Raw genomic sequence first — 17,411 nt, 5'->3', positions numbered from 1 at the left:
GCATGTGTGAAGCCTTGGGTTTGATTCCTCAGTACTACATAAAAAAACAAATCTAGAATTGGCACTGTGACACAAGTTATAGAGTGCTAGCATGAGGAAAAGAGGCTGAAGGACATTGCCAAGGCCCTGAGTTCAAGCCCCGAACTAGCTTCCAAAAAATAGATGCATTGTATTAAGCCAGGCACTAACGGCTCTTGCGTCTAAACCTAGATACTCAGGAGGCTGAGGATTGAGGTTTGAAACCAAATTTAAAAAATGAGAGAAACGGGAAAAAAAGAGATTGAGATCTGAAGATCACAGTTCAAAGCCAGCCTGAGTAAGAAAGTTCATTAGATTCTTATTTCCAATTAACGACCACTTCAAATTGTATGTAAAGCACTGGCCTTGACCACAAAACACCAACCAGGCCCTGAGTTTAAGCTCTAGGATCAACAGAAACAAAAACACAAAAAGCAACATGGAATTAGATATTTTATAAGGAAGCACATTTTAATATACTCTACATTGTTAGAAAGACTAGACTTCTGAGTTAGAGTTATAACCTACCATACTAAGTGATATTGTCCATTTATTAAGCAGAAAGGCTTTTTCAGATTTACAAGTTGAAGGTTTCAGTGTATGTTCATTCAGTTGGTTATGTTGCTTTGGGGGCCTACAACAAGACAATGTCAATGTGGGGGATATGTCAAAGAGAAATGATTTTGACCTAGAATGATTAAAAGATAAAAGAAGTAAGAAGATGAGCGTCTATGTTCTCATGGGTTTCACTCTGAAAAACTTAATCTCCAGAAGAACTATTTAGGTATTCTCTTCAGTCTGGGAGGAAATCAAAAGTCATTTTTCTTTTACACATAGCTCTTTCTGGGGCATTCTAAAATCAAATGGCAACATCTTCACCAATGATAATGACTTGTCCAGGAGTGGAAGCAAATAGATATTTCTATAAATTCTAATCAGATCTCAGCAGACTAAATATTTTATGGAATTTCTATTAAAATATTTTCTTGCACACTGACTGGGTCTTCTTTCTACATGATTGTATATCTGTGTGTTTGTGTGTAAATTTGTGTTTGAATAAACTAATATAACAACGTAGAGATAAAAGTATTAGTATGGCCTTTTGTTTTTCTTCTCATATCATGAAAACCTGCCACAATTCCCAAAAAATTCCCATCCAACATTCAAACATTAATGCTGTCCCAAAAGTTCTGGTACATCCATCTCATTTAAAACAGCCATGCTATATGAAAATTTTAAGTTTTCCAATTACATTGTCAACAAAGAAACAACGTATAATATCTCTTTTAAAAATAGCTAGATTGTAGAACACATTAGCCAGAAAATTGAAGGAATATATATTATGGGATTTCATTTAAATATTTAGTCACTTAAATTGATATTCTATATGCACTACTCAGAGCCCTTTTGAACTACATAATTGCAAAACTCACCTATTACCATCTTCTATGAAGACAGTCCTTGCTGAAAACAATCCAAATGTGGTAAAAAAATTTACACGTATGCCATTGTCAAATGCTGCAGTTCTAAAGCATGGAACTGACAGAACAATTAATGCCTGTGAAAAGCTGGTTCTAAGGAGTATGGAAAGGGAATACATTGCATCATTAGTGGAAAAATCCACAGATGTTTCAGGTTGGGTTTCATTATTGGCATTTGTGAGATATATTTTGGAAAGCACAATGAATGAAAGCATGCCATTTGTAAAACTTTGCTGGGAAAGAAAACTCATTGAAATGTTTGAAATGAGAATACAGACAATAGAGTGGCTAAGATGTGGGATGCAGCTTTAAATACAGACTGAAGCAAGGCAAAGAATGGGAATAAAGTTTTTCCTTATCAAATGTTTTCAGGGTATATTGTGTGATACACTATAATAATGAAATGAACATTTCTTTAAAAAAGAAAGGAAAAATTGTCACCTGTTGAATTTCTTTTTTTAAATTTAATTTAATTTAATGTTTTTATTGGGAAAATACCATACAGAGGGTTTACAATTACATGGGCAAGATAATGAGTACATTTCTTATCAAGCACTGTAGACTCCTCCTTTGTTTCCCCTTCCGATACCTGCCCATCCTCTCCTCGCCCTCCCCAACTTATATCTCCCCCCGCACAAAAGTTGCAAAGTTCATTTTCGACATAAAGACTTGCACATCTCATTGTTGCAATGAATGCACCTGTATCCCTATTTAAACGATTTCTTTTTCCCCTTCCCCTCCACAAATTATAGCGACATCAAATACAGTGAAAGCAGGGGTTATACTGTGGGGGAGGGACATACAAAGCAACAAAGAAATACTCATAAATGTGTTAGAAACAATCATATGAAAGAAAAAAAAACATTTGAATACATATCTTAGGGTTCATTTCCCTAACATCAACTAATCACATTTTTTGCTTGACTCAGACATATACTAGATATTGCAAATAAGGGAAACCATGGGACTTATGTTTCTTTGGACCTGGCTTACTTCACTTAATATAGTTTTTTCCAAGCCTTTCCATTCCCTAACAAATGGGGCAATGTCATTCTTTCTGATAGAGGCATAGAATTCCATTGTGTATATATACCAAATTTTCTTGATCCATTCATCTACTGAGGGGCATCTGGGTTTGTTCCATATCTTCTTATCAAGCATTGTTGCCTCCTCCTGTGTTTCCCATTCCCATCTCTTCTCATCTCTCTCCCCCCTCCCCCGCCCCCTTCCTCTCTCCCCTCCCTCCGCCAAAATTGTAAAGTTCATTTTTTGACATATAAGTATTCAAATATTTTTGCTTTTATGCAATTGTTTCTAACATATTTATCAGATGAATTCTTTGTTGCTTTGTATGTCCCTCCCCCACAGTATAACCCCTGCTTTCACTGTATTTGATGTTAATATAATTTGTGGAGGGGAAGGGAAAAATAAATCGTTTAAATAGGGATACAGGTGTATCCATTGCAACAATGAGATGGACCTGTTGAATTTCTTTTTAAAGTGAATCTTAAATGAAAAGAATGAAGAAATTTAGATGTTTAATAAAATATTATCAAGAATTTCTTTATTTTTTTCTTAAAAGTTAAAACAAACTGAAAGACTATTAGTCCATTAAGATTATTATATAGTAAGTTTCCTGTCATTTATTTTCCTTTTGTCCCTCCTTTTTGGAGGTGATATAAATTTTTTTTTTCAGAAAGACAATCTGGTCTTAACCACTACACACAAAATTTATGCTGTCCTAGAATCAGAGAGTAATTTTTAAAATTAAATTAAGATAATAGTAGGCTCATTTTATGCTAACACAAAATATAAACACCAATGACATTTTTCACTGAACAACCACTCATAAATAATCATGAAATAATAAACTAAAAATCCATGTAAATTTTTTTTGTCAGTTGTGGGGCTTGAACTGTTGGCCTGGGCACTGTCTCTCAGTTCTTCTGCTCAAGACTACTACTGTATCACTCAGCCACAATGCCAATTCTGGTTTTCAGATGGTTTATGGGAGATAAGTCCCATGGCCTTTTCTGCCCAGGCTGGCTTTGAATCACTATCCTCAGATCTCAGACTCCTGAGTAGCTTGAACCAAGTCCAGAACCAAGTCCATTTAAAAAAAGCAAGCTTATTGAAATTTCAGGCTTTTTTCCAATAAACAATGTTATTTTCAGCATTAGTTTATAGCTATGAGTTATTTTGAGGTGTAACTTTCATTTTTTTAAATATAATCAAATATAATTTTTACTATTTCTCATTTTCTCACAAAATACACTGTAATTGACTTTCCAAAAAGTCAATTATTACATATTATTTTACACCCTATCATTATTACACTGTATATTACATATAGTGTGAAGTGAAAATAGTTTGGCCCATTTCATATAAATGTGTAGATTTTATTTTATTTAATTTTAGCATTATAAATTCACTTCTGTCTTTTAAAACTGAGGAAAGAAGAATTTAGAGTTAAAATCAAATATGAATGTGTAGTGTGTCTCAATTGAACCAAAAATTCTGAGTTCACACAGACAAAATTATTTTCTTTCCACTAAAGACTTTGAAGTAATACCATTGGAAACAGTGAGGCAAGAGGAAGAAGAATTCAAGTCATGTCAAACATTGGCTCTGTTATTCTGCTACTCCCTCCATTAAGAAGACCTGCTCATTCTCAGTTGTCACAAAACTTCAAATGTCTTAGAATTCTATTTGGAAAAGATCTGAATCACTGATGCTTTTTGTGCTTTATGTTATATGAAAAAAAATAAAGACACAAAACAATTAAAATAAAATGCACATATGTGTTGAAAAACAACCAACAAAGTAGAATTCCAGCAGCAACAAACCTATGTTGTGCCCCCCTTTTTTGTAAATACTAAAACCTCAAATACATGTTAATTTGAGTAGAGCCATAAATATAACTCTGTCTCAGAAATAAGGTTCTGTTAATTTGTAATTAAATTCATCTAGATGAACCTAATATATCAAATCCCTTGAATGGATCGAATTGTTTAAAACAAATGTAACTATGTGAAGTATGATCTGCACATATTTAGAAGAATAAAATGTGACAATATCAAATCACAAAAATAATGACATACTTAAAAATTCAGAAATTCAATGAATAAGTCCAATAGTATCCATATTGAGAACTAAATACTACTGATTTAAGAACAAAATATCCAAATAATAGAATCTGAGCAGTGTATATGACTGTACATAATTTAAACTACTCCAAATTACATGATTGTAGAAGACTGGATGTGGGTTATGGAAAGGAAAACATCAGCACATTATATAAATGAAATTAAAATTTCATGAAAGGAGAGAAGTAGTTTCTAGAAAATAATATTTGAAAAAATGGTGGTCAAAATCTTTCTAGTACTGACAATATTGCATACCTATTTAGTTAGATACAAAAAAGACCCAAGTTACATGAGCTGATTTGAAACTTTGGCAAAGTAGCAGGATACAACTGAAACATTATTATGGATATTGACTCTGGCATGGAATTCATTTCCTCTTTGATCTGACAAATGAATATATGAAAGAACATAACTTCTCCAACTAAATATGAAGACCTAACTAAACGTATAACCAGAAAAGTCATCATGCAAGCCATAGTGCAACTGGGGTAAAAGAAAAATCAGTCATACAGAGTCTGTATTTATTTTAAATGTTGGTGTTTTTCATAAATTATTTCCATTAGCTTGCATTTTAAAAACATTGTATTAAATGATGTGTACCTTGGTAATTTTAGATGGCTCCTTAAATTTTGTTCTGAATATAATGTATCACTTTAGTTCCTAACCCATGAAATGATGTTGATTACAAAACAAATGCTAATAACCAATGTTTATAACACACAAAATCTCATAAGCATGGTACCAGTAAGCATGGGTTAACTTTGTGATATCATGGTCTCATGACTGATGAGGTCTATCTGCATGAGTATTGTACCTAGATTCCTCAGCCTAAATTTAGCCACTGTTAAATATGTTTATATCTATTTATCTATATATACAGATATATAGATATAGATATGTCTGTCACCGTCAGATATTAAACCTGAGTATAAAGCCTAAGGAAAATGATAAGGTAAAAATTTAGCTTTTCTAGATATATACAAAAATGCATTGGTTTAAAGTCAACCTATTTCTCCAAAACATTTTCAGCATTTCCTTACTATATGTTTTATTCTCAAGAAGGGAATGGGGAATGTGAGAAGAGGACTAAAAAAGCATTGTCTTCAAATATACATAATTTGGATTTACCTCTTTATTTTGTTATAGGCATTTTTGATAAAAATTTTGTATAATCGATTTCCTGGTCAGGTATAATATATCCTAATTGCATACACCAAAGTACATTCAGAAAATGGTATATAGAAATTAAGTAAAGAAAATATATTCAATAAGTATCAAAATGTATATGCCTATAGAGATAATATTTTGAAGATTAAAATGGAAATATTCTAATATAATAATTAATTTGATTGAACAATTAAATATTGACAGTATTTAACTAGAATACTTTAATGCTACTTGGACAAGATTGTCTTTCTAAATTAGCAAAACTAGTTTCTCCTTTTAATTCATCAGGGAAATATTTGAACAAATGAACTTATAACAACTAGAATGAATTTTTGTCTTTTTATTAGCAAATATTAATTTCCCAAAGTATTTTTATTGTATTATACACATATGTCTACATAATATAGCTTGCTAATTTTATTCTTTTTATTAATTTTATTATCCTGTTTTTATATGTTTTATTATGTCATCATACTAACTTATACAGTATTTGAACATATTTACTCCACACTATTTCTCTTCATGTCCTCACTCATTTTTTCCCAAACTTAAATAGTTCCATCTTTTACACCTGGCTCAGGCATTTTATTTTCTGGGTCTAGAGTCTGCACATGAGAAATCTAGTATTTGTTTTTCCGGGTATGGCTTATTGCTTTAATGTGAAGTTTTCCAGTTCCTTCTCTTTTGTTGAATATGGTATGATTTCATTATTATGTGTGGCTGAATAATACATCATTGTGTATATATGTATTTATATATATATATATGTATATATATATATATATAACAATTTATTCAGTTGATGATTAAGGAACATGTAGTTGAATTCTGTAGTTATTTAAATTTTTATGGGGAGAAAGAAGGATGTAAATAATGATGCTTGGAAAGAGAAACATGCTCTTTAGGAGGGCACATTAGTATTTTCTCTCAGCAGCTCTTTCATTAGTATTTCAATAATACATTATATTTAAAATATAAATTACATTTGCAAAGGTGTTCTTTTTCAGTATCTATAATATTTTTATTACAGTGTTACATTTAGTATGTCATGTGAGTATGGAAATGATGTGAGCATGACTATGTATGCATGTTTGTATATGTAGCTGACTCTAAGAAAACAGTGTATGTGAGATACAGGATTCAAATAATAGTTTCATAGCAATTACACTGCACTAGGTGCTGGGCATATTCTAATGTAAATAATATACTGTGTTTATGCAGAGATTTTGAGCATCCAAAATTTTAATATGCCTGTGGTCCTAATACCAATACCTTATTGATATTGAGTGACAAATACAACTTCTTATAAGTACAGAAGTTTTCCTTGTATCTTTTTAATATATATGTCTTTGCTGTGAAGATACTATACAGAGGGGTTACAGTTAAGTAAGTTAATGAGTACATTTCTTATTGAGCACTGTTACCCCCCTCCTTTGTTTTTCCCTTATCAACCATTCCACTCACATCTCCCCCACCACTTCCCTCCACCCCTCCTCTGATAGAGTGTTTTGTACATCTCATTGTTACTCATTGTAACAATGAAGAAATGCTGGCTTCTTTCATGCTGATTCTACTTGTGTAGACACACCTAAAGTCACCCACCAAGCCCAAAAGCACATAAATGAAATGCATATCATCTTTTGTCAGTTGGTATAATTGTGTTCTACACATTTATTGACAGGTTGCAAATTATTTCAAACTTTAATGCATTAAAATGTTTTCTGCCGTGGAACGGCTCTGTCGGGACGACGGAGGACACCTAATGGAGGTAACTGGAATAGGTGGGGAGATGGCAAACAGACAACTCACACACAAGAGGAGTGAATGCTGAGTGTGATTTATTGCAGAGGACAACAAGCTTTTATAGAAAAACTCTCCATGAGAAAGGGCAAAAGGTTACACAATCTTACTGCAAGGCTTTGTTCTGGGGTGGTCACCAGCTGGTTGCCTGATCTTGTTTTTTGGATGATGAGCTATGAGGATAGGCACTTTTTTTCAGCTTTACCTCTATTTTTAAGAAATACAATTGGTTTCGATGTTTATCACCTATTAACCATTAACCAGAGCATATGGGCAAGGTGCTGAACAGAAAGGCATGAACTCTAGTACTTCATAGTTACTTTTGCTTAGTTTTGTACTTTATGCATTTCAAACCTTTACTAAGCAATTGTGCTTCTTTGCCATTCTTTAGAGGGTCCCCAATTTTTGGCCAAAAATCATGATAGTCAGTATATTTAGTTAAATCTGGCCATATATCAAATTCAAGCTCATAGTGTCTTTTCTGTAACCCTTTCACATAATCGCTTACTCTTCTCCATAGAGGCCTTAACTGTCTCATAAGAGCTTTCTTGTTCCTTCTTTGATAGTAAGCACCAAGGAGGCGTAGATCTAGCAAGTCTCTCAGTAAATAAAAGAGTAATAGGAAGTTCTTTCTCCTAAGTAGTTTTCCCAACGTTTGCCATCCTTAACATACACACCTGTAAAAGGCTATGGATCTGGGGGAAGTCTTTGGGGTCCTCTAGATAATGAAGGATCCCACTATTTTCCTCTGATAAGCCATTGCCACCTTCCATCTACCAACTTTTTAGGAATCTTATTTAGCTTTTGGTCTATATATCCCTCTACATCTTTTTTATCTACAGGATATCTATATGAGTCTTTTGTATATGCTTTAGGATTAAAGGGAAGTCTCCAATAGCCATACACTCTTTCTGCTCTAGCCGTGCCTACAGCTTCTTGTAAATCTCTTACAAACAATTCCTTCTGCTGAACTGACGTCATGAAACCCCCAATACGTTTATATTTACATATGACTTGTCTAATAGCCTCCATAAGAGGGGCTTTTAGGGTAGTACTTAACTCTGGTGAGTTAGTCATGTTCTCAGGACACTCATCAGATGTTGGAGTCATCAACACTTCTAAGAAAGAGCCTTGAATAAGGGAACGTTGAGCATGAGTAAGTAGAACAAGCAGCAGGAACAATAAAAGATTAGTAGGCACTCCTATACAGCGAAGAAAAGAAAAACAGGAACACATCTTTCCCAGGGGCTTGCCAGCCTTTCCAGGAGGTAGGCCTCTTTGAAGCCCCATTCTCAGATCTGAAAGCAGGTTTCCCATGCTAAGCAGACTCCACCGGAGTACGTGTGGCAGTTTTCTTTCTTATTTTCTTGGCCAATAAATCCGCAAGACCTCAGTCAGCATTTCTCACATAGGACTTTTCAAATGGGTTGGTTAAATATTGACCTGAGCTCCAGTCTTCTGAGGACTCACTCATCTGCTTAGGAATTGATGCTAGCTCTTGGAAAAGAGCTCAAGGAAGGATGCCATTTAAAGCCTTATAACGTTATTCTTTACCAGAGTATTCTCCAGCTACTTTGGTTGTTGAGAATGTCTACAAAAGCAAGCATTCTGTTGGAAACAGGGAGACACCATATGACCATTACTTAATGAGATTTCCGAGTGGCTTGCTATCACTTGTACTGCATTTTGCAAGTTGAATCTGTCAAAACCTATCAGTTTTAAGAGATAAGAGGAGTGGTAAAAGTACTTCTAGAGAAAAATGCATCTTCAACATATTTGGTTCCAAGAATTCCGTCTAAGGCATATTCAACAAGTAGTGAAACTTGTGTTGGCTGTAACTATGTGTCTTTCTCCATGTATACATGTGTGTATGTATGTGTGTATTCATGTGTATAGGAGCATACATGTGTACATATATAAGGGCATATACACATATATATGCAAATATAAAATTATACATACATAATATATGTGCGTATATATCAGCTGTTCAGTGATTTAAGCTATAGTTCCCGCACATTGTCATTCACACAAAGTGTACATGATAAACTGCTCTGAGGATCTTTGCTCTATGATGGTTATCCTTTGTACTCACTTCTGCCACTACTTTGTTTTTCATCCCTGCTACAGGGATGAAAATCTATCCATAGGATAGCTTTATTTTCATTACATGTATTTACTTACTGGTAATAAAAGAAACAGGTTATTTATAAAAGAAAAAGATCTTTTAGGTAACAGGATAAAGTATCTTATCCATCCCAATGATTCCTATGAGATAAAATTTATAATAATAGTAAAAGTGAAAAGGAAATTTTAGATCTGTTGTTTTGCCATTTAGCATTGCAAAGAATAATATCACATGACTGCTATAACTCTTAAAGAATGCCATTGTAACTGATGGTCCCTATCATGTTCTCACAAAACCAGTGGATCCTGAAAGATAATAGTACACCAGCAGAAATGCTAAGTAGCAGACATGGAGCATGAACGAGAAAGCAAGTGAAAGAGATAGAGTGAAAGATAGAGAGAAATATCATAATACTGAAAGTGCATAACAGATAAATAAGAGCTATATGAGAATATTCATACAGCTATTTTTAGATTCTACATGTACATTTGAAGGTATTTAATGTACAATAACCCACCAACATAAAATATAAAGTGCTTTTGATAAAAAACTAAAAATGACTCAAGAAATTAGAATTGCAAAAACAATTTTCACAGAAGCAATCTCTCAGAGATATTTCATGACTTTGAGAATAATAAAGTGGCTGAAGTTAATATAAATTAAGTAGTATGATAATTCACAAAAATATAAAAAGATATTCATATATTTCAATATATAACCCAAAGCTAAAACAAATGTTCTTTAGATGATTTTTTTAAAACACAGTTTCTCAAGAACTGGGAAAGTGGCTCAATGGTATATAGTGCTTGCCTTGCATGCATGAGGCCCTGAGTTTGATTCCTCTGCACCACATAAGCAGAAAAAGATGGAAGTGGTGCTGTGACAAAAGTGGTAACGCTAGCCTTGAGATGAACAGCTGAGGGACAGCACACATGCTCCAGATTTCAAGCCTCATGACCAACAAAAACAGAAAGAGAACAAAACACAGTCTCTCATTTTTGTGGCCTCAACTCTGTAATATGTCAGCTTCACCCTAGGGCTAAGATTTTAGGTGTGGAAACTTATCAACACTCCTGATTCAGATTCTACTTGATAAAATTTTTAATCAATATTTTGTTCTTAAATTTGCTGTTTGTAAACTCACGTGCACCTATAAAAATGGTTGACCATCCCAGTAACCTTCTCAAAGTACCTCCAAAAGACAACTTACAAAACTGTATTATATTACTGCAAGGAAAACAATGCTACAAATAAATAAAACCAACAATTAAATATTCATAATTAATAAAATGAAAAATAAATCAGTTACATGTTTCCAGTATTTGAAGTATACTACATATTAGATTTTACTATATTCTCATATTCCTGTACATTTAAAACTGGCTAAGATTATGATGTTCAACAAGAGTTTTATAGGCTATGAGTAGTCTTTAAAGTTACCCAGTAAGATTACTATTTATGGCTCATCTCGTCATTTGTATATGGCTTATATCATCACTTGTTCCTCGCTAACATATAAAGTAAGGAAGCTCTAAATTGTAGTTAACAAATTCTTAACTCTTTACTCTGCTTCTTTACACAAAGGCTTTGCAACTTCTCATTAGTAAAGTTTCTATAAACTCTGAAATGTAAATACTTAGTAATATATGTCTGCTACCATAAATCTTAACTACTTCATGGAAAATTTTTATGACCTGCGAAACAGTCCCTATTTTGGCATATTTAAGCAAATTCCTAGAATTAAACACATTTAAAGCATTAAAACTTTAACAAACCTTAACCCTTGCTGCAATGTTCATTATGACAGGTGCCTTGTAGAGAATAATTGAACTCCTCCTTCTACACATCTCTGGAACCACAAATATTTGGAATTACTTTGTTTTTGACATATCAATTTTGAGTTTCTTCTTAAATCTGTGCTTATGTAAGAAATACATATTTCATGACCATTCTTTTATATTTACTTTTTGTTGAATTGTCTAGTTTAAGAAAATCAATTACACTTTATATATAAAAAATGTTCTGTGCTCAATTTGGCAGCACATACCCTAAAACTGGAATGATACAGAGAAGATGAGCATAGCTCCTTCGAAGGATGACGCACAAATTCCTGAAGCGTTCAATATTTTTACAAGGACAGATGCTGGAGTGAATGTGGCCAGAAGTAAACACTACTGAATTCTTGGTGAGAGTGTAAACTTGTTCAACCCCTTTGAAAAGCAGAATGGAGGTTCTTCAAAAGATTCCACATAGAGCTCCTCTATGACGCAGCAATCCTTTTTTTGGGCATTCACCCAAATGATCAGAAACAAGACCATACTAAAACTACAAGCACAACTATGTTTATTGCAGCATTATTTACCATAGGTAAGATATGGAACCAACCCGATGCCCCTCAGTACATGAATGGATCAAGAAAATGTGTGTGTGTGTGTGTGTGTGTGTGTGTGTGTGTGTGTGTAACTGTGACCCCTCTGTACAGTACTTTTACAATTAAAAACCTATAAAAATGTTCTGAGATGGAAGAGTTTATTCCCCCAATTTTATCCATATAATATCGTTAACAAAGCAGATTTTTAAATACTAAGTAGAATGTGATATGTATTACAGAAACCATTACATGTAATGAGCAACCAGAAATAATGTTATCAATTGACTATGCACTGCTTCCAAGGAAGTCAGATGGATAATTTCTCATGCTGTAAATCAAACTGTTGATCTTATGTCTTGATAGTGTAAAAATATCAGGGACAGAATAATGAAGGAATGTTGTAGACTGAGGTGAAATCATATGAAAATATACAAACCTGATAAAACATATAAGTATCTGAGCAGTATATTGTGTTTTAAATCATTTGTGTTACATTGCAAAGATAATGAAGACCTATTAGAATGAATTATCTTTTTGATATCCTATCGTAGGTCCTTAGAAGGATGACCTCTTTCCTCATTCTTGTAGAGGCTTCATCAGATGAGAGGAACTGTATTTTTTGTTTGCTTCCTTCCATTTATTCTTCACTCTGAAATATGAGCTACATGATACTGAAATACACCAAGGAAAATTAAACACACAGGCTTTGGAAAGATCAATCAATGTAAAATAAATAAAATACGTATAACCTTGTAAAAGGTCTAAATAAATTAATTTATATAATCTCAAGTGTAAACAGAAAATGATTTAAGCAATGCCATGTAATTGAAAAATGAAAATTTTTAGGCGATACTTAATTTTTTCCTTTCTACTACATTGAATTAATTATTGATTTTGTATAGAGAGATTAAAGATGAGATTAACAAGACGCTTGGTTAAAACTGGGCATAAATTCTTAATAGACATGTATTCCAAAATCCATGAAAATCGCCAGTGGGTTTACAAAGTTGTGTTTAATGCTACTTCTATGCTGGCTTAAGCTTTGGGAACAGAAGTCATTAGAGAAATGCAATTCAAAATTAATATGATACTCTTTCATAACTATTACAACTCTTATTAAAAAAAAATCAAAGGAACCAGTTGTGGTGGCAGTCAATTTGGTCTAGAAACCCGTCTAAGGAGAGAGCAAGATGAGGCATTGGCTTAAGTGAGCAGCTCAATATCTGCCATCCAAAAAGGAAAAACAGTGGAGTGAGGCTCAAAGCCATATGCCTTTGGGCTTGGGTCCTTCCCTTGATTATAGCATCTGCAAGTTGGTCTGCCTGAGATTATACCTGAGGTGTGCCCCCAGGGGAGTGTGAACCCACTCTAATGGCTCCCCCCTTTGAATTAAAACTGCAGAAATCAATGTAACACCTCCAAGCCACCAAAGGGAAATGGGCTCAAAAATAGAATACCTCTTCAGGAAAACTTCATCCAGGGCTTTTTGGAACTGCAAAAATATTGCCCAATGGCTGTCTGTAATTGTAATAACTTCTTGGGGCGTCCTGCCTTTTAGTAGGGCAAATAAGGCACACACTATCTTTAGGGACAGGAACCCATGGAAACAGCCAATTGGTTTCCCCTAAAAGGCTCTGAAGTTGGGATAAGGTCAGAGAGGTTGGAATATCCAGCAAAGGCTTAAGGAGACTGGCCTGAGTCAAGGTAAGGTGGAACCAGAGCACCTTAAAAGAAGGTAACTTTTGAATTATATTGAGTGCTATGGTGAAGCCCCCCTTTCTTAATATGATGCGAACCTGGGCCAGAAGGCCCTCCAGGTGTCCTAGGTCTTGGTGCCCCACAATTATATCATCCGGGTAGGCAAACACAAGAGAGGTATCTGAACCCAGCACAGGCCCTAAAAGTGTGGCCAAGTATTGTTGGCAAAAGGCCAGGTTATTTGCCATTCCCTGTGGCAGCACCGTCCATTCAAACCTCCAATCAGGCAGGGAAAAATTAAGAGAAGGGATGGAGAAAGCAAACTTTTTACAGTCATCTGGATGCAGGAGGATAGAAAAAAACAATCTTTAATATCAATCACACCAAGGTATATTCTGAAAGTATAGCAGGAGTCCAGGGCATACCTCTTAGGGATGTTCCTACTAGCTCCATCCTTTCATTTACCTTTCATAGATCTTGGAGCTTACACCTAGCCCCAGAGGCCTTTTGAATAAGAAATATGGGTGTGTTCCAAGGACTCATAGAAGGGCATATGTACCCAATGTTTATCTCCACCAGAAGGTGGAGGAATACAAGTTTAGGTTTTATCAATGGCCACTACTCCACCCAGGTAGGGCTTCCTATCTAAATCAAACTTGGATCCACAATTCTTTTTCCAATGGTATCCCTTTTCCAATGGTATCCCTTTCTGCCCTTGGGTCAGGGTGTAGGGGGAGGTTAGGCCCCCTAGGGCCAGTTGGCAGGGGATTTTTGTGAACAGTCCCTCTTAAAGTGCCCCTCCTGCCCACATTTAAAACAAGTCCCTTTCCCCTATGGTCTTGGGGTTCCTTGGCCCTGGGCTGTCAGTGCTTGAGTAATAGCCACAGTCATTGCAGATGTCTGAACATGTAAAGCTAAAGCTAATGATTGGGACTGGTGCTGTTGCATTCCCACATCCTGTGAGGCCATCACCCATCTTCTCAGAAAAAACTCTCTCAATCCCATGCAGGCCATGTGGTGGTCTGCATTCATCTCTTCCCAGAGCAGCAGCTTTACAAACTGATCTTGGAGGTTCTCTGCTGGCAGCTTGTGGTTAATACTCTGTTGGACTCCATCTACAAACTCAACTAGAGGCTCACCAGGTTTTTGTGTAACTCCTGCTATGAGGGACTCAGTGGGCCCATCATCCAGTTTGTACCACGTGGCAAGTCCTGCCTGAATCACTTGGTCATGGTATGAGCCAGGTATTGCGGCATGTTGGACCCTAGTGGAGTACCATTTCCCATCCCTTTTAACATGGCATAAGTAATAGGTATCACAGATTGAGCCTGCCAGTTATTCTCCGCTCGCACTCTGCATTCCTCCTTAAAGAAAGGCACCATTTAATAAACTGAGAACAAGTGAGGAAGGCTTTGGCCACATCCAGACAGTCCTTAGGGACACATGGGTGATAAGCAATGTCCTGTAATAAGGTCTGGGCCCAAGGAGAGTTTGGGCCATCCTCCTCCACTGCCTTGTGGAGCTCTTTAAGATCTTTAGCTTCCCATGGATACCATTCCAAGGGCCAGATTTACCAGATACACTTGGGGAAGCAAATCCTGTGGCCCAGGGTCTGGGGTCCTGGGTGGCCCTTCCTTTCCAGGGTAGGCCTCCAATTAGGTTATTTCCCCACCCCTCGGCCCCTCCATGGAAGGTTGGTAGGGCTCCGGGTCTTGCAGGTCCCTCTCACAGGTTGCGTAGGGCGCCGTACCTCTCCCTCAATCGGGGAAATAGGGTGGGGACCTAGGATCCATCCGGGGCACCTGAGTCAGAGGGGGTAACTTTCACCTTCATTTTGATTTCCACTGTGCATGTTTCAGTGCATTATTGGATGAATTTGACCCATTCCTTTTCCTTCTCACTTCTCAAGTCCTCCTTTATTCACTCTAGGCCTAATGCTGCCTCCTCCTCCTACTTCTGTGAAATAGCATTACCCATACTAAGGGTTTCACTTACCCTGTGAGACTGCTTAGCCTCCGCTGGTATCTTTTCCTTTCAAGCCCCACGTTGGGTGCCAGATGTTGGGTCTTCGTCCATCCCACAAAAGATGAATGGGGTCCAAGGAAAGGTAAGTGCGGCTGCTTCCCCATTCCCTGGCCTCCCTTAGCCAGGGAGATAATCAGACACAGCAGGGAGTCAAGTGAAGCAGGAAATTCATTTATTAACTCAGAGCAAGCTCTTTTTTAAAGCAAAAAAGACCAGGTGTGCATGGGAGGGGAGGAAGAAGAACCTTATCATGCACCTAAGCTTCCACGGGATGGTTAGTCATGGAACGTAAAGCAAATTGGGCTCTGCCCACACTACTCCCCCTCAGCGCCATCTTTGCTGCCCATGTGCTCCACAATCAAAGACCTCGGAGTCAAAGCTGACACACTAAAAACTTCAAAGGATGAAATAAGTGACCTAGGGTCTCCTTGTCACAGGCCAAAATTTTCTTAAAAGAGACCCAGAAACACAACAAATTAAACAAAGGTTGGACAAATGGGATTGCATGGAATTGCAGAGCTTCTGCATGGCAAAGGACATAGCTAGCAAGATCACCAGAAAGCCCACTGATTGGGAGAAGATCTTCACTAAACATACAACCGACAAGGGTCTCATATCTACAATATAACTGGAACTCACAAAATTAAATGCCCCAACAACAAATCCTCAAAGAAACAACTGCCCAATAAATAAGTGGGCTATAGACTTACAGAGGAACTTCGCTGAAGAAGAAAGAAGTATGGCCAATAGACACATGAAGAAATGCTCAACTTCCCTAACCATAAGAGAAATGCCAAACAACATTGTGATACCACCTCACTCCAATTAGAATGGCTATAACGAAGAACTCTAATAACAACAGATGCTAGAGGGGATGTGCACAGAAGGGAACCCTACTGCATTGTTGGTGGGAGTGTAAACTTGTTCAGCAACTTTGGATAGTAGTATGGAGGGTCCTCAAAAGACTCCACATAGTGCTCCCCTATGACCCACCAATCCCACTTTTGGGCATTTACCCAAATGATCACAAACAAGAGCACACTAATGGTACCAGCAAAGCTTTGTTTATTGCAGCATTGTTTACCATAGCTAAGATTTGGAACCAACCCACATGTCCCACCGTAAATGAATGGATCAAGAAAATGTGGTATATATACACAATGGAATTCTATGCCTCCATCAGAAAGAATGGCATTGCCCCATTTGTTAAGAAATGGAAAGACTTGGAAAAATTATATTAAGTGAAGTAAGCCGTGCCCAAACAAACATAGGTACCATGGTTTCCTTTATTTGCATAAACTAGTATGCCTGACACAAGCAGAAAAGTTCAGATAAGTTGATGGTAGGCGAAATGAACTCCAAGATAAGGATTCAAATGGTTTTTCTTTCTTGCAATTGTTTCTAACATACTTATGAGATGATTTCTTTGTTGCTTTGTATGTCCCTCCCCCACGGTATAAGCCCTGCTTTCATTGTATTTGAGGTTGATATAATTTGTGGAGGGGTAGGGCAAAAACAAACTGTTTATATAGGGATACAGCTGGACCCATTGCAATAATAAGATGTACAAGATGTTA

At 36.1% G+C, this 17,411-nt stretch overlaps 1 non-coding gene across 1 annotated transcript; it reads left to right on the top strand.

The window, feature by feature from the left end:
- The first annotated feature begins 11,764 nt into the window (after positions 1-11,764).
- LOC122116201 lies at positions 11,765-11,870 on the top strand. Its single transcript, XR_006148910.1, has one exon. It is a non-coding gene; the product is annotated as a U6 spliceosomal RNA (small nuclear RNA).
- The last annotated feature ends 5,541 nt before the right edge of the window (positions 11,871-17,411 follow it).

Source organism: Dipodomys spectabilis, unplaced genomic scaffold (genome assembly GCF_019054845.1).
Source record: "Dipodomys spectabilis isolate Male_0828 unplaced genomic scaffold, ASM1905484v1 ptg000127l, whole genome shotgun sequence".
NCBI classification, from domain to species: Eukaryota; Metazoa; Chordata; class Mammalia; order Rodentia; family Heteromyidae; genus Dipodomys; species Dipodomys spectabilis.
Note: the sequence above shows the minus strand (reverse complement) of the source record. Positions and strands in the feature narration are given on the sequence as shown.